Here is an 18504-nt window from a genome sequence, read left to right as displayed (position 1 = left end):
CCACAGTGGGGAAAAATCTATATTCTAGTCCCCAAAATCCCAACTACCCTAAGGGGAGATGCCCTGGAATACCATGAAACTCCTGCCAGAAGGAAAGAAATACAGAGCAGGACCTTTAAACATTTTGCCTGGTACCATCTTATAGCTTCCTAATATAACTAACTATTCTTGCTAATTAATTTACATCCTCCAAAAGGACTGAAAATACGAGTAAAGCAAGGTCAACAAGCATTTATTAAACCCTTACTATGTGCCAGATACTATGCTGAGAGCTGGAGATACAAAGAAATATGCAAATATTCCCTGCCCTCATAGAACTCACAATCTAATGGAAATATTGTCAAAATATAAATGTTAATCAAATATGAACTTTTTTTAAAAGTGTGCAAATATTCCCTGCCCTCATAGAACTCACAATCTAATAGAAATACTGTCAAAATATAAATTAATCAAAAGTGTATGACCTTTTTAAAAAAGTGTATGAATTTTTAAAATCTTTATTTAAAAATTCTACAGCCTTTAAATTTTATGCCCTCTACTAAGTTCTGATTGCCATACCTGATTATGATTCTGCAGCAAAATAGATGAAAATTTTTTGTCATCTCATGTTCCTAAATTCTTCTAATTCTTTTTAAACTCTATCATTTGTTAAAATGCTTTTTGATAAAAATATAACATAAAGAATCTTTCATTACTTCATTAACATAATTCAAAATTTTGTCATTTTGTGTTTGAGTGTTTTACTTCTAAAAGCAGCATTAAATAGTGAAAGATCTAGGAAGAGCCTGGAAAGTCTAGTTTCAAGTCTTGCCTTTAACAGTACTGGTAGTGTGGCTCTGGGCAAGTCCCTTAATTTCTCAGTGCTCTAGGCAACTCTCTTGAGACTATGAATTGCAGAGAAGGTGCCACCTCCTTTGGTTGAAGGAATTTCCTTATGTGGGAGTTAGCTAAACCAGTGAAATCACAGATCTCATTTCCTTCTAATACATTACTTATACTAATTCTGTTTGACTAGATGTGTGTAAAGCATTGCATGCCTTAAATGGTTAAATTTAGTGACTATTATTAGATATTCTTGTCATCACACATTTGTTGAGCACTCACTAGGCAGTTATAGCTGCAGCAGGAACCGCACTGTACAGAGAATAATAAAAGAAAAAAATGTCTTCTCTGCTCTTATGGCCAAAGAACTTCTATTCCAAGATGGACAACAATCCCCCTCCCCATAGCAAAATCACAACATTCTGAGTAGCAAAATAGGTATTTTAATAATGTGCTTTTGAAAAGACATGCTGCCAATGCCACATTTTCACCGAATCTCAAGCTGGTGAGGTCACTTAGTCCAATTCTGTTGTATTTATCCTTTTTAAGGTTTCACTTATTTCCATCCACTACTCTGCTTGGAAGTGGATTTCAGAGTTGGTGGGATGGAAGGAGGAAAGTAGAAGCTGATAATGGAATGAGAAACGAGAAAGAAAACAGCAGTAGCAACTGAGATGGGGGGTGTGTGTGGAGAAATTGAAAATACAGTTTCACTATTTGTGCCCATCCCCCAATCATCTGTTCCTAACGGTATGGAAAGTAGTTGGGTTGTTACAGTTAAAAGACTTATTTTACAACCAGTGTTTCAAGCCAGTGGTTTGATAGCTGAACCTCAATCAATTTCAAGAAAACTTTGTATTCAATTAAAATGGACACAACGACTGCTTGCAGTTCAGGGAATAAAATCATTCTTTTCAATTACATAAATATAATTTTCCACCGGGATAAATGCCCATTCCCCGCGCATTTTGATTGAGAACGTCCGGGGAACAAACAGCCACAGGCCTTAAAAAAAATGGGGGGGTGAGGTGGGGGAGGAAGCAATTTAAAAGAAAAGGGGCAGGTCCTGCTAAGGAGTGCAAAGCATAGTACTAAGAAAAGCAAACTAAATGTGCCAGTCTGGTCTAAGTAGTTGTATCATAATCAGTAAATACACGACCAGTACCAGGAAGAAAGAATCCAAGAAGGTACAAAGCCACTGTCCCAGAGTGTGCTGCAACATTTCTCAAAGGACAGACGTAGCTAGTTTGAGAGCAGGATGTTCTTATTAGCATCAAAACCGCGCCCCACGCTTTGCAATCTGTCCTCTTCTCTGAAAGTACGTGACTCCAGCTGCCCCAGAGCCCGACTCATTAAAGGAAACTACAAATTCCAGCATGCAATGCGCCCCTCTACACTGCCATCCTGTTTTCCGTCTTTTACCCCCCCACTAGAACTGAAAAATTGGGTCGTCCTGTTGCATGCTGGGAACTGTAGGAACACATGAGTTGGACTCCGATTGGTCACCAGTCCGGTCCGTGCCCCTCCTCCGAGGATAGAGAGTGTTTGTGTGGAAAATAGAGAGAGGGAAAAACTAAGAGAGGGCGGGTTTTAGGCTCGCCCGGAGTGGATGGTGATTGGGAAGGGTACGCGGAGCGTTTCCAATTGGTAGGAGGCGTCGAGAGGCTAGGTGGCTCGGCGCTGGCTTGGTGTACCCTCTCTTTGGAGACACTGCGCTGACCTGCCGGAAGTGGTTACTTTCGTTGTCCCGGAAGAGACGGCGGCGGGCGGCTGGGGCCCGCGGGGGGGGGGACGGCCCTGGGAGCAGGGGCTGTGGCAGTGAGTGGGTACCGAGCTGCGGCCGCTGCAGAACTGACAAGTGAGTCACGGGTCTGGGACTGGGATGGGAGTTCGCTTCTGGGCCCAGGCGGGGAGGCGAGGGAGGCAGGGAGAAGGTGCTCGTCTTCCCTTCCTGGCCTCGGATTTGGGCGAGGAGTGAACGGAAACCATTCCCCTGCCCCCGCCGGCCACCACTTCCCTCGGGGCCGTCACGGGGCGCGGGGAGAGGAGGGCGGCGGGGCCTCTCCGAGGCGCCCCTTGCGGGGCCTCTCCGAGGCGCCCCTTGCGGGGCTTTCGATGGCTGGGAGGTTCCCGTGGCGGCCCGGTGGCCGGGCGGGACGCCCCGGCGCCTGGGTGGGTGGAGTGGGGGGGTGGGGGGTTTCTTTTCTCCTGGCGTTGCTGGATCTGACCCTAGCTGGCTTTTCCAGGGGTGGCTGGACGGAAACCAGGCTCCCTTGGTGCCGTGCCCCTGGAAGTTTGGGTGAACTTCGGGGATCCCTAGGGTTTGGGATGGGAAGAAGAGCATGGGGCTGTTTCAGCAGACGGAGACTTTTGTGCACTCATTTGACTTTTTTCCACCACCACCAGCTCGCTGTATCTAAATGGTGGTGTCAGGTAACACACTTGTGGTGTTACTGGAGTTTCCCTTAAGGTGCAAAAAAACAGGGCACTAAAACCTTAATTTAAATGCGTACTATTTATTGCTTTAGAGGTTGTGTATATGTATGTATGTATGAGTATCTCATATCCTTTGTGAATGCTTTTTAAATCCTCAGTTTCAATTTTCTAATTCACTTATTTGTAGCACATACTTAAGTAGAAAATCAAAGGTTTAGTTAGGATGCCAAAAATTATTAGGTCTTCTATATGCCTAGTTAACTGATTCCTAGATAATTGCTGTTTCAGTGGTCTGCAGTGGTGAAAACTTCGGTTTGAACTATCTTGTATTTACTTTGTTTGGTGCCCAGAATTAGATCCTGAATGAATATTTAGTATTAAGTACTTTTTGTACTTGTCGGGCTGCTACTGCTTTTTTCTTTTCTTTTCTTTTTTTTTTTTAACAAATTTGTCTTTGTGTATTATCTCTCCTACGAGGTTGTAAGCCTCTTGAGGAAAGGGACAATGGCCTGTTTTTGTGCCTGCCTACCACCGTGCCCCATACACAGTGGGCTTGGAATAAAGGACTAGTACTTGTTAACATTGACAGCAGATTTGAGTGGCATTGGGTTTTAAATGTGACACTTAGCAGTTTTTCATCCAGATTTACCCAAGCACACCCACTACTAGGAAAGATAGGAATATTTATGTTACATTATATAAAAGGGAATATTTATGTTATATTATGTTATATAAAAGGGAGGCAAGCAGCTTCATTCCTGGCAATTTAAGGGTGGAATATAACTAGGCAATAAGTATTCTGTAGTTGGGAGGAATTGTGGTCAGGGCTACTGACAGATGTTCTAAAATAGTGTCTAAATCTCTGGCAATAATGAAGCAGCCAGTGCCTAAACAGTCAACTCTTCAAATGTGTGACAGTGTTTCAGATAAAACCTGTTTGTGAATGTTATTTAACTTACAAAGTGTATTTCACAGTTGAAGGATTAAAAGGCATGAATGCCATTATTAGTAGGAGCTGAATATCTCCATTTTGAATACCAAAATGAGCTTGGAACTTTGGTTGAATTATTTAAAATATCCCCTTTTGTACACAGAGGAAAATAGTGATCTTCACCTAAGCTTTTTGGGCGCTATATGTGTGGTTTATTGTGTTCTTGTAATCAGAGTTGATACTTAAGTACATAGATCATAATGCTTTTGTCATTAATCTGAATAATATTTTTCTTTTTTTAAACTGGTCTCTTTTCACTCTTATTTTGCTCTCTTCCATCCCTTAGCATAACTTTGTTAAAAAATACTACACATTGCTTGTTTTTTTGTGTGTTACCTAGCCATTTCCAATGAAACAAACTACTTAGGAAAAAAAAAGTAGAACTTGTAGTCAGGTTTGGGGATAATTAGCACCAGCATACAACAGCTGTTTTGTTCTTGAACTTCTTTTGAATGTTGTTTTAAAGTAGCATTTTATCTATTGTTATGCCATTTGTGAATAATATATGGCCTAAATTGATCTCTTTATCCATTTGTTCTAAGTATTTTATGCAGTGTGCTCTGCTTAAAACACATACAGAATTGTTAAATTATGAAATGAATTAAGGATATTTGCTTTAAAAAATCCACTGGAGAATTACTTTAAAAATTTATATACTATTTTTTGGAAAGTTTTCCATTAGATAATGTACCAAAATTGAGAATTAAAGCAGTGCAAAGGATGTGTCTTGACTGGAGGCCATGGGGAGGCAAAACCCAGACAAGTAACCATTTCATAAAAAATGAATTCTCTATAGAAGCACCCTGAACTTAATCTTTTGTTTTATGCTTTGCCTCCAGAAACCTAGTGTGGTTGAAATAGTGCTGGATTTGTAGTCAGAGGAACCAACTTCCAATATAAGCTCCTTTACTTAGTATTTGTGTAGTCTTGGACCTCAGTTTCCATATTTCACAAATGAGGGCAATGGACAAGTTGGCCTCTGAGGCCCTTTCCAGTAAGGGATAGAGTATCTAGTTTCAGATACTTCGTATATATACACATGTGAGGTGGTATGGTGTATTGGATAGATAGTTGGCCTCCAAGCCAAGAAGATTCCTCACACATCTGACATACTGACTGTAGAACTCTGGGCCAATCACTTGACCCCTCACTGTCCCAAGGCAACCCAAGGCAAGTTTTAGAAAGATTGTTCTGTGCTGCTCGGAGTTTCTTCATCAGGGAATTCCCTATGTGAATAAAATTGCAGGTCCAGACCTTATCCTATCTTTAACACTAACTTCACGGTTCACTTATGCCTTTCTTTTTTGAAATCTTAATGTTAACTCTTAGCTCTCTGGAATGCCTACTCCATAATTTAAAAAAAACTTGCTTTCATAATAAACATTTTCCTTTCTCACTCCTTCCATTACCTGACATTCCCTGGGACCCAGCTCCCTCATGATTATATTGCATCCCTGGCCACTCTTACCCACTACTGGTTGTACTTTGGTTCATACCCCCCACACACACCTCCCACACCCCTAGTCAAGATGGGAAAGTCAAAATACACCTTGCTGTCCATTGCCACTCCAGACTCTCTCCACCACCATTACTTAACAACCTTTCCTTCTAGGTTCATGCTATTCTAATTTATCACCTGATCCAGACCCTGTAGCAGCCTTACCTGTCCACCCCTAGGACATTCTCCTTTCTTTCTCAATGAGGTAAGTGCTTATGTTATCTTTCTACCCCAACTCTTGCCCTCACACTTATATATAGGACTTGTATATTTATATTTCCTCAAATATCTTAACTTCTCAATTCCCTAAGCTATTTAATTACCATGATCTACCTCTCCACTACACCTTATCTAAACACAAAGATAGTTGTATCCTAGAATTTGCCATCATTCACAAGTATTCTGCTTCTATGTTCATGAACTCGAAGATTCTTTTATCCTTTCATCTTTGCCTGTGCTTTATATCATTTGACCCTGTTCTTTGTTCTCACTGTGACAAGCTATTCCTTCACCCCTCACTTCTTCTGCAGGCTTGATTATACTCTTTTTTTCCATGTCTTGATGCTTTGGTGAATCGGTTCAACTCTATACCATCTTCCACTCTCCCTATGTATTGCCTCTTTCCCTGCTACCTACAAACATGATGTTGTCTTCCCCATCCTTTAAAAAAAAACCTTCTTTGATCCAACCATCCCCACCAGCTACCATCTTTTCTTACCTTCTCCACTAAACTGATTGAGAATTCAGTCAACAATTATTGTCTTTTCATCTTATATTCTCTTCCATAAACTCTCTATAATGTGGCTTCTGACTTCATCATTCAATTGAAACTGCTCTTTCCAAAATTATTTCATACCGAATATAATGGATTTTTCTCAATCCTCATCCTAAATGACTTCTCTCTACCTTTTGATACTGTTGATCACCCTCATCTGATTATTCTCTTCTCTAGATTTTTGGGACACTATTCTCTCCTATTTCTACTTTATCCTATTTCTCCTCTGGTCTATCTGAGCATTCCTTCTCAATCTCTTTTGCTAAATATTCATCTAGGTCATACCCACTATCAGTGGGCTGACCATAAGGCTCTATACTGGGCACTCTTCTTTTCTGTTTCTCTACTGTCTTGCTTGGTAGTCTCATCCACCCTCCAAAATTATTATTTCTATGCAGATAATTTCCAAATTTCTACATCCAGCTCGAGTCTCTTTTTATCAACTGCTTTTTAGACATTTCAGACTTGGTGTGTCCAAAAAGATAATCCATCTTTCACCCCAAACTCTCCCTTCCCAGCTTTCCTACCATGTTTTGTCTTCATATTACCTATAATAAGAAACTGTTCATCCTGTCTCTCCTACTCTTAGAGCCACTCCATTTGATAAAGAAACATTAGAGAAGATGTTGAGTGAAGCTAACCAGTATATCAACCAAGCTTATACAATGTTTCACTGCCATAGTCTCTCAGCTTTGAAGAGAAGGAAGTAAGGGACCTTTTTTCTTACTGTTTTTTTTTGTTGTTGTTGTTGTTGTTCTTTCCATATGTGTTATTGTAGTTGAGTGTATCATTTTTTCCTAATTATGATTACTTTGCTTGCTTCAGTTTATAGAAGGTGCTTCTGAATTCTTCATATTCATCATTCTTTTATGGAACATAAAATTGTTATTGTGTGACCATGGGCAAGGCGCCTTCACAATTACCCTTATAAACTGTAGTTGCCTTTCTCTATAAAAGTGGATTAATATTACTTCACAAGATCACTAGGAGCAAATGAGGTGATGCTAGTATATTACTTTAGGTATATATACATGTTATTTCTGTGTAACTCACTTGTTATGCAACCACCTACCATATCTTACACCTCTCAAATCTGTATTCCTTGCTCTTCCACTGCTACTAACTTAGTATAGGCACTCATTTGACCTTTCCTGAAATAGTATAGTAAGTTTTTTTTCCTTTTTAAAAACTCAGAACTTAACAAAAAAAAATAGGTATTTCCATATAAGTAGTCGAATAGGAAAAGATGATTATACATGACTGTGGATCTCTTTTTTGTACAGTTTGCTTTTCTTTTTTAAGCATATAACTTCATCCTTTAACTTTCAAAACTGTCTAGCTTTTGTTGCTTCTTTCTGGCCTGCCTTTTCCTCTCCGCATTTTTGTCCCCCAGAGGAGACATTCATGACCTGCTTTTATTTTCTTTGTTTTTTAGCTACGTAATCCCTATGCCTCTTTGTTCCCCCACCACCACCATCCCACAGTTGGGGGAGAAAAGGAAAAGAAAAATAAAGTCCTTGTAACAAATGTACATAGTTAACTCTCACATTGGCTATGACTGAAAATGTTTGTCTTCTGCATCGAGTCTGTCACTGCTATGTCACGAAGTATTTTCCTTCATTGTCAATCCTGGAATTATGTGATCATTTCATACATTAAGCTTCTAATAGATCTTCCTTCCTCTGTTCTCTTCCTTGTTGGGTCATTCTTCATAGGGTTGCAGGACACAGTCCATAGAAATAGATCTGGTCATTTTGTCCTTATTGGAAAGAGCAGTACACTTGGAGTCCTAGGACCTGACTTTTTTTTTTTCCATTTTGATTGTTAGTGTCTTCGTTTGTAAAAATAAGTATAGTGATTCCTGCTCTGTCTAGCTCAAAGGATATTTAAAGCAGTTGAGATCAATGTTAAGTATATTAATGTAAGTTATTTTGTGTGCTCTTGTTTCTTGAATAACCTTGCATTATCTGAATGTATGTTGTATTTCTCTCTAGAATATAATCTCCTTAAGAGCAAAAACCCTTGAACATATCTAGCACCCAGTGCCTTGCTCATAAACACTTGATGTTTATTGAATTGAATCTCTTAAACATTGATGATGAATTTTGTATTATAGGTATGTTTTCATGTGCTGTATCCTCTTGTTGGATTGTAAGCTGTATGAGAGCAGGAACTAATCATACATGGAGGGTGGGAAGAAGGGATATCCCCCACAATATACCTGACAAGTGGTCAATCAAGCCCAGGGGTGGGGAACTTGTGGTCCTCTTGGTCCTGAAGTGAGGCTCTTTGACTGAATCTAGACTTCACAGAACAAATCCCCTTAACAAAAGGATTTGTTCTATACTTAGTCAAAAGGCCACTTGTCTCCTCAGAGCTGAAAGGTTCCCCACCCCCACCCCTGGCTATCCTTTCTTAAGAGGTCTCAAGTAAAGAGAAGTGCCTGAGGCAAGCCATTCTACTTTTAGATATTCTGTTAAGAAGTTAAGCAACTTTCACCTGTGCCCCCAGGCTTTGCCCTCTGGCTCTGCTCCCTGGAGCCTAGTAGAATAAGTCTAATCCCTCTTTCTGAAAATAGCCTTGTAGATACTTTCAAGCCATCAATCAGGCAGGTCCACCTTTAATTTTCTCTCTTCCCAACTAAACATTCCCAGTTCCTTCATTTATAGGTTAAATTCAAGGCTCCTCATTATACTTTTTTGCCATTCTAGATGTTCTGTAGGTTATCAGTTTCTTTACTAAAATGCACCCTGAACTGAACATAATACTCCAGCTGTGGTCTGACCAAGTAGAGGATACAAGAGGACTCTCATCTCCTTATTCTTGGACACGGTGCTTCTCAATGTAATTTAAGATTGAATTAGCTTTCTTGGCTGCTGTATCACACTATTGGCTCATAATGAGTTTACAATTCACTAAAATTGCCATTTTTTTTTCTTGATAGACTACTTTTTGGTTTATCTTTTTATTTAAAATAAAATTTTTCTGATACTCTTTTTTTTCCCAGCACTTATATTTCCCAGTGTATTCCTCCTCCTTCCTCTTTCCTTGTATAAAAGAATAAAAAAGTGAGGGAAAAGCCAACCAACATATCCCAAAAGTCTGACAACTAGCAGTGTTTCATAACCACTTTCCCTTACTTACTCAAAGAAATGAAGGAAGGTACTTTCTTATATATTTGTTTAGGACCAGACATGGCTCGTTATGATTTTGCAGAGTTTTGATTATATATCTTTCCATGCTTTTTTATATTCATTGTTTCTTACAGAATAGTAATATTCTACCCCTCATGTCTTTTTCAGATTAGTAGTTGGCTAGACATGCCTATCTATCTTGTACTTGTAGAATTGATTTTTTTAAACCCAGATTCAGCTTAGTGTTTAGCTTGTTAAGACTTTTTTTGAATCCTGGCTCACCCGCTATATTAGCTATCCTTCCCAGTTTTGTGCTATCAGCAAATTTGATAGTCTTAAAGAAACTTTGTATTTTACTCCAGTGCCTGGTACACTATGGACCTTAAATGTTTGTTTTATTGGGAGAGGAACCAAAGATGTCTTTATTTTTGTTTAGTGTTTCTATGTCTAGGGCCTTGTACAAAGTAGACAGTTAATAAATATGTGTTGAATTGTTTCATAGAGAGGGAAATTGGGAAGGGAGGATGTTAATGGGAGGGGAGAAGTGATAAGCTTAGTTTGGGCTTAGAAATTGGAGACTATGTAACAGTGGAAGAAAGCACTGAGTTCTAGAGTTGGGGGACATGGCCAGGAAGACTTGAGTTCAAATCAAGATTCAGACATCTACTAGCTGTATGACCCTGGACAAAGCGCTTAACTTCTGTTTGCTTCGGTTTCCTCATGTATAAAATGGGAATAATAATGGCATCAACCTACCAAAGTTGTGAGAATAAAATGAGATATTTGTAAAGTGCTTAGCACATAATAAGTACTATGTAAATATTAACTGTTATTATTAAAGCCCATCTCTGACATTTTTAAACTGTGTGACCTTAGGCAAGACACTTAGCCTTCCTCAGCCCCAGTTCCTTCTTTTAGAAAAGGAGGGAATTGAACTAGATGGCCTGTGCAGTCTCCATATCTATGAACCTGTAAAGCTGTTGAAATCTTATATAAACTGTCATTGTTCAGATTAAGAAACTAAGGCCCAAAGAAGTTAAGTGATAATGGAGTATCCAAATTGTCCTGCACTTGGGGAAATGCTGAACTGGAACTCGAGAAAAATTAAAATCAGAGATATAAATTTGGAAGTTAACATAAAAATGTAGTAGCAGGTGAGTTTGTTTGAAATCTGTAAGGGAGGAGAAGACATGTGGACCTAAGTCTGGTGTTTGTAGAATGATCTCATTTCTGGGATGAGAGGAAAGAGGAAGATGGACTAAAGAGGTAAAAGGGGGAACTAGGGTAATATAGTATAATTTCCATTTCAAGGGGAAAACCATAATTTTAATAAGATTTTGCAAAAGCAATATATTTTGTGAACTTAAATCAAATTTTTTGGTTTAGCAAATAATGTTACCCTAACTATACTTAATTGGACATTAATGGCCTTCCTGCCTTTCCATCCTTCTCTTTCCTTTCTTATTTTTGCCCACAATGTACCCTAAACCTGAAATTCCTTTCCCATCTACTCTCTAAGCATCCTTTAAGGCCCACCTCCAGACACTTTGATGAAAGCTGTCCCTAGTGTTTCCTAGCTTGTATGATAATTATGTATGTGTGTATATGTGTGTGTGTGTGTATATATATATATATGTATATATATAGTATGTATAATTAGTCTTGCTCTCCTTAATTATAAGCTCCTTACGGTCGGGGATTGTGCCCTATATATCACTCATAGCACCTAACTTAAGTGCCTTACCATCATTGATGTTTGATAATTATTATATTAATAGAGATATGAATTTGTTTATCCTTCATTCCAGTCTTAGCATATTAACCAGTATTTTAAACTTCTTTGTATTTAGGAGACAATTAGAAATCTACATGACAGATGGCTTTGACATGTTGATTAGGAATTACAGGATACCTAGGATACCTTAGTTTTCTGAATTCCCTGATGTTGTGTAGTTTTTATCACTGTGGACTGTTAACATGTTACACTAAGGATTGCCAAGAAAAGCTCCAAATAATGGGAAGAGGAGCATTCTAGTTAGTTGAAAGTATTTGTATTAACAGAGAACCTCTTCATCATTGGCATCTTTTATACATCTCTACCAATTAAAGTATTCACTGTATGACCAATGCTTTGAGAACTCCATCATCAGTAACCTCAGTCTAGTGAGCTCCTGAATACCATCAGTAACAGGTAGGTGTGCCATAGAGTTTAACTTCTCTGGAAATATTTTATAGGTGATAATGGACGGGGGAGGTTGTGCTATGATGTACTGAGCTGTAGTTTTCTCACTAAAGGTTTAATAAGAGCAGTCAGCAGATCTGTGAATGGTGGATAATTTCAAAATGATTTTAGTTGGTTCAATCATAGTAATCAGCTAGGTACTCTAATAATAACTTGCAATTATTTCAGACTCTCCTGCTGTAGCAGTCCTGGAACATAATAGATTCTGAAGGACCCTGAGACAGTGGAGGGTTGCAAATAGGCTAAATAAAGTATGTTATCCCGGTAGTGTAAGATTATTATCCAGGAACTGACTGGAAAAATATGTGGTCTGGTCATATAATAAGAGCAAGGGGTTACATGGACAGTGTGAGTACTACAGTTTTACTCAAGAAATATTGAAAGCTGTTAGGGAGATTTCTTATGGGGAACTCACTGGAGCTCAATAATAACTGATGTTGATATAATTCTTCAGATTCAGATCTTTATATTTGCTCATTTGAGCCTCCCAACAACATGGTATGATATATAATACAGAATTAATTCCCATTTTACAGATAAGGAAAGCACAGAGTCTTGCCCATGGTCACTCAGCTTGTTAATGCTGGGGAAAGGCATTTGACAGGAATGAAAAATGGTACCTCCTCCTCCATCAGAGATCCACTGAAATATATGACTAACTCAGAAAGTTGAGTAAGCTTATTTCTACTTTCCCTTCCTCCTGAACATCTCTTTTTCACCTCCTTGTCCTTTCCACTTTCCTTTCCTGCTTATTCCTCTCTATATAACTAGCCATAGAATGGAAAGGAATCTGTATTTTTAAAAAATTAGTCATATCTACTGCATGAAGGTCAGTACAGGTGAATTAAATGTAATATTTGTAATCGGAGATTGGTTTCCATTGGTGAATGGCACTCTTACACATGGGCACTCTTAGCTATTATATGCTCAAGAAAAGTAAAATATTAACCTAGTCAGAGCATCATTTGAAAGGTAAATGTGGCCTACAGATTTCTAGCTAGTATATTTTGGATGCAAATATAAACAATTTTAAAATTGCTTTATTCACTGCTCATTTGCACAAAATAGATTGTTGAAAGCAGATGAATTGATATTTTAAGAGTTATAAAGATATAAGTAGTACTTATTTGTGTGTGATGAAATTAAAAGGCATTGATGGTCACTAGTCAGTGATATTTTTCAAATTCTAAAGTGAAAGTGAATAGGAAAAAATTGAAATTTTTTTTCTCTGCTCACCCTAGAGAAGGCTACAATTAAACATAAATATGAATATATACACACATTTATACCTGCATACATTCGTATACACACATACATATATGTAAAACAATACTGTACATATTTCTAAGTATGAGTGCTTTTTCTGGAGGTGGATAGCATCTTCCTTCACAAGTCCAGGTCTTTCCATGTTTTTCTAAAATTAACGAGCTCATCATTTCTTATAGTGTGGTGGTATTCCATTAGAATCATATGCTATAACTTGTTAGGCCATTCCCCAGTTAAAGGAAATCTATCATTTTAACCAATCTGATAGGTATGTGATGATATTTCAAAGTTGTGTTAATTTGCATTTCTCTCATCAATAATGGTTTAGAGCATTTTTTCATGACTCTCTCTCTCCCTGTCTCCATATATATATATATTATATATAGTTTTGACTTCATTGAAAAAATTAGCTATTCATATCCTCTGACCATTTATCATTTGGGAAATGACTTCAATACATACATATATGCGTATGTCCACATTTCATATATACACACACATATAAATAAATAGAATTCTTTAAATCAGAAGTGTTTTTTCAACCTGATTACCTGAAAGATTTAGGATTTATTTCTAGCAGATTACAAGATTTATAAATAGCTAAAAGAGGATTAATAAGAGACTAGCCAAGCAAACAATATGTGTACTACATTGAATTACATGCAGTTCAGTTACATTTATTATTTTGGTAAAACTGGACTGTTTCAGAAAAAAGTTGGAATAATAACCCAATTATGACCTTGGAAACAAAATAACAACTTGCTATGTATTTGTCTTTTCTTTACCACCTAATAAATGACTTTTTCCCCCTCTGCATTCAGCCTGTGTGCTGAAGTCCAAATAGTTCCAATCTTCATTTTTTAAAAATTAGATTTTTTTCCCTAGCATGCTACTTTATTTTTTTTCACTGCAGAAACATTTACTTTAATTCAGATTTTACAGAATCAATTAGAAACAGCAAATAATATTATCATGTTCAAAATCAAAGGTGTTGTATATTCATAACAGAATTGTACAAGTTTAGTTATTTATTACACATAAGTGGTACAAATTTAGGTACTTCAGCTATGAAGTTTATTGTGAATATCTTAAATTTTCACATAGATGCAACTAGGTGGTGCAGTGGATAAAGCACTGGCCCTGGAGTCAGGAGGACCTGAGTTCAAATCCAGCCTCAGACACTTGACGCTTACTAGCTGTGTGACCCTGAGCGAGTCACTTAACCCCATTGCCTAGCCCCCCCCCAAAAAAATTCACAGACTACAGTGTTGCTGTTGCTGATGAAATTTAAGAAAGAATTTTTTCATACTCAAAATCATATCCAAAGTTTTAAAATATGGTGCAATATTTAATGCATGCCCAGCAATCATACATAACTGTTAAGTAAATCACAATGCTAAATGCCAAAATAAAATGTTTTGATTTATCAAGTTTCTAAACTGTGAAAGACTATTACTGTTTTATTTAATTCATCTCAAAAAATGGTCGAGGATCCCCAAATCTAAATTTTGCAGTAATGTTGACATAGATGGCACTCAAAAATGTAACAGACTCAAGTCAAGTGAAGAGGCCTATTTTCCCTCCCTTTCACATTTTTATTACCTTATCAACTGGTACAAGCATTCCTGTCAGTTATACCATCAGGGCAGTATTTTTTATTAAGTTATGAAATAAAATAAAAGACTGAACTTAGGCAAGCATATGCCTTTGAAAATGGTTTAGAATATAATCAACAATGCTGTCAATTCATCGTAGAATTAAGCAACAAAAGGCATTAGACAATTGCCTGATGTGACAGTTGAAAAAAACTATGCCATTAGGTTCACAGAATAAAGATTCTCACAGGTAGCATATACCAGTAATATAGTCTCCTAAAAATAAACATGGCAATGACAAACTACTATGTTTCATGTATTCTTCTGCTAATAAGTAACAGTTAAAATTTAAAAAAACTTTTCTACAACTAGAAAGGTGTAAACCCTTTCATTTCTAACAACCTAACCTGTGCCTTTTTAAAAGATTGAAACAAATCACAGGAATTAAGAAGGGCAATTGCCTGTAATTAGCAAGGATTCATTCCCCAATAGATTAAAAGTTTTTGTCTGTAGTTAAGAGATCGTGAAGTAACATTCCCAAAAAGAAACTGTTCTTAAAGATTACTGTGCTAAGACAATAAAAATGTGGTATTATTTTCAGGTTATATTAGGCTTTTGAGCAGGAGCTTACAGAGAACTGATATTAATTATCTGGCTTACTTAAACCAACAAAATTATTAATGTATTCGATTTTCAGAGAAGCTTGTCTTAAGTTTTCTTTCCATATGCAATATTTTCAGTGCTAAAAGAAATGGCTGCAATCAAATCCACCCACTTATAATAAAATTAAATAGTACTGTCTGTTGTCAAGTGGTTCTATAAATATTAGAAATTAGGTTTGGAAAAGAAACAAGTCTAGTTCATTTTCACCCGTCATGTATGAAGGGTCCAATGGTGGAGCAAAATTTAATTTTAAACAATTGTTTCCACTATCATTATTAAACATATTTCAGACTTTAGCAGGGTAAGGTATGGGCTTAAGGGCACTTTTTATTCACTTGGTAAAAAAAAAAAAATTGAAGGTCTAATCCACAAAAACTTTAGGACTCTTACCTGCATTTCTACCACACATACAGACTTCCACATTGAACACCAACATTACAACTATCACCATTTTTAAAATTATCAAATAGCTAACCCTGGCCAAGAGTACTTTAATTCTGGATTTAAAAAAAAGAAAGTTCATTACTTCTGAGTGGTGTGGTGGCATAATGTCCAAGTTGGCCACATGAAGTATCACATATATACAGTGAATTTATATATTGTTATTATCATATTTAAATAATCTACCTAAGAAAGTTAGGCTGAGAATAGTTAGGGGATTGCATAGATAATTTTGAAAAGAATAAATTTCTTTAAAATGGTTTTTCTTTTTCTATTTAAAACAAATTTTTTGCCTGTAACATTTAAAAACAGTATCTTACATCTACATAATCCCATCAGAATCTGCTTCAAGAAGTTACCTGATAGATGCATTTTTAGTATTCTAATGGAGCATAATGCACTTTTTTTTTTTAAGGAAAGGGAAATGTATACATCTGTGTTTTGGTCACAAGTTGGGCAATTTTTTTATTTTATTTTATTTTTTGAAGATTGTGTTTAGGTTCTAAGAATAAGAAAAACTCTTGGGCTAACTAAACAGACACAGAGATGGTTAGGAATCAGAGAGAAAGCATCTGCCCAACTACCAGAGGAAGTTCCCTTATATAAACAGCATGCTACTTTAGAACATTTGTTTTGTTTTGAAGATAGATGGATTTCCCAAAACAAATTAAGGATAGTTCCTGTAAGTCTTTTCTTTTCCCATAAGTCATTTTTAAAAGAGTAATTTAACTGCAAGCTTCCACTAACCTGGGTACCATCTACCTAGTAAAATAATTTACAGGTCACTGAAATGGAAAGTTCTAATCTACACAGAAAAATTCCAAAAATATTAGAGGAATATTATCCTTATGTAAGTTTCCCATTGATTTCTTTAATAGGTACCAAATTGGCAGATTGAAGAGTATTGCCAGTTTGACTCCAGTGCTACTTATCTTAACAGAAAAGTGGTTACTTTTAGAAATTTCCAAAAAACATTAATTCCTCAAACTTGTTTTAAGCACTTAAGGCACTAAGCTAGGAATTCAAAAGATAGGAAAATATTCTCTAAAGAGACTTATTTATAATGATGTGGGGGAGGGGGTAGGAGTTAAAATTTGAATCATAGGCTTAGCCTTGCAAGGGACCTTAATGGTCATTTAGTCCAATGCCCTCATTTTATAGATGAGAACTGAAGCCCAAGTTAAGTGACTTGCCCAGAATCACACAGATTCTAGGCAGAACCAAGATTCTAATCAAAATGGAATGTGCTTCTTACTGGATGGCCATTTGTCAGGTATGTTGTAGAAGGAATTCTTTTGGAGGCATAGATTAAACCAAATAAGGTTCTTAACCTTTTTTGTGTCATGTACCCCTTTGCCAATCTGGCAAAGCCTATTTTCAAAATAATCTATTTAAATGCATAAAATAAAATACATAGGATTACAATGGAAACCAATTATATTGAAATCGTTAACCAAAAGATTATTAAACAAGTTCACATAACCCAGTTTAAGAACAACTGAATTAGGTGGTTGATGAAAAGCACAATTTTGATTCTGTGAATTTAGGTTCTTCAAATCAGAATTTGCTTAAGGCAAAAGAGAGATCTTACTTCAGTCTTCCTCATCTCTTCTCTGTCCCTTACCTACCATATCCAGAATAGGTTGCTAGGTCTTGCTAATTCTTCCTCTCCACTTCCTTCCACTACAAAGTCCATCTCTACTAACACTAGCAACCACCCCTAGTTCAAGGCATTATATCACATTTCACTTGAACTGTTTCAGTAACTTAATGCCCTAAATCTCTCCCTCTCTCTAATCTACCCTCCACTAAGCTGCCAAAATAATATGCCCATAGCATAGTTCTGGCTGTGGAACTCCCTTACTCAGGAGACTTCAGTGGCTTCCTTTTCCCTTATAGAGTAGTCTAAAACCTCTTCTGTTTAACATTTAAAGCCCTTCACAACCTGATTCCAGTTTTTCTAGGTTGATTTCACATTATTCCTCTGATGTGCCCGCCTTCTAACCAAACTAGTCTGCTTGTTATTCCGTGTGTGTGTCTGTGTGTACATAAAACACAGCATTCCATCTTTGGTCTCTGGAACTTTTTGCACAAACTATTTCCCATGTACTAGAATGCATTCACTCTTCATTCATACCTCTTAACTTTTCAATCTCTATTCAAAGCTCAGCTAAAGTGTCATTTCTTCCTAATTTTAGGCCTTTCCCAATTTTCCATTCTCTCAGTTTCTCCCCCCTCCCCTTCTGAAATTACTCTATATTTACCTTGTAAAGCGTGTACTTTGTATTTATTTATATATGTATATGTTTTCTCAAAGATCCTTGGGAAAGGTAAAATTTCTTTTTGTATCCCTGGCATCTAGCATACATAGAGTGTGACACATAGTAGGTGCTTACTAAATATTTGTTGTTTGAAAGTGCTGTAAAAAGAGAGCTATATTTCCATATATATGTACATACGTGTGTGTGTGTGTATACACACATATATATATTCATATCTTGGTATGGAGGTTGGAAAATGGCTCTCAGCCTGGCTCAAATTTTTTTTTTGTTGGGGGTGGGTGGGAGAGGAGTAGTGGTAATTAAATACTTAATCTAGTGAAGACAGGATACCAAAAGAAAGAACCCACAAAGATATCTCC

General features: G+C 37.0%; 1 protein-coding gene across 3 annotated transcripts in view; it reads left to right on the top strand.

Annotated features, from left to right (window-relative positions):
• Positions 1–2383: 2383 nt before the first annotated feature.
• The window catches only part of LOC114053911 (elongin-C), a 34163-nt gene continuing 18042 nt past the window's right edge, over positions 2384–18504 (top strand). The window contains exons 1-3 of one of the 3 annotated variants that reach the window (XM_027877039.1): positions 2384–2680; positions 5862–5952; positions 7112–7228. The gene's annotated coding sequence lies outside the window, so the exon portion shown is untranslated. The remainder of the gene's footprint in view (positions 2681–5861; positions 5953–7111; positions 7229–18504) is intronic. The other 2 variants (XM_027877038.1, XM_027877037.1) reach the window with 2 other exon arrangements.

This window comes from Vombatus ursinus, unplaced genomic scaffold, assembly GCF_900497805.2.
Source record: "Vombatus ursinus unplaced genomic scaffold, bare-nosed wombat genome assembly UNPS02014812.1, whole genome shotgun sequence".
NCBI lineage: Eukaryota > Metazoa > Chordata > Mammalia > Diprotodontia > Vombatidae > Vombatus > Vombatus ursinus.
This window is presented reverse-complemented; position numbering and strand designations above follow the sequence as displayed.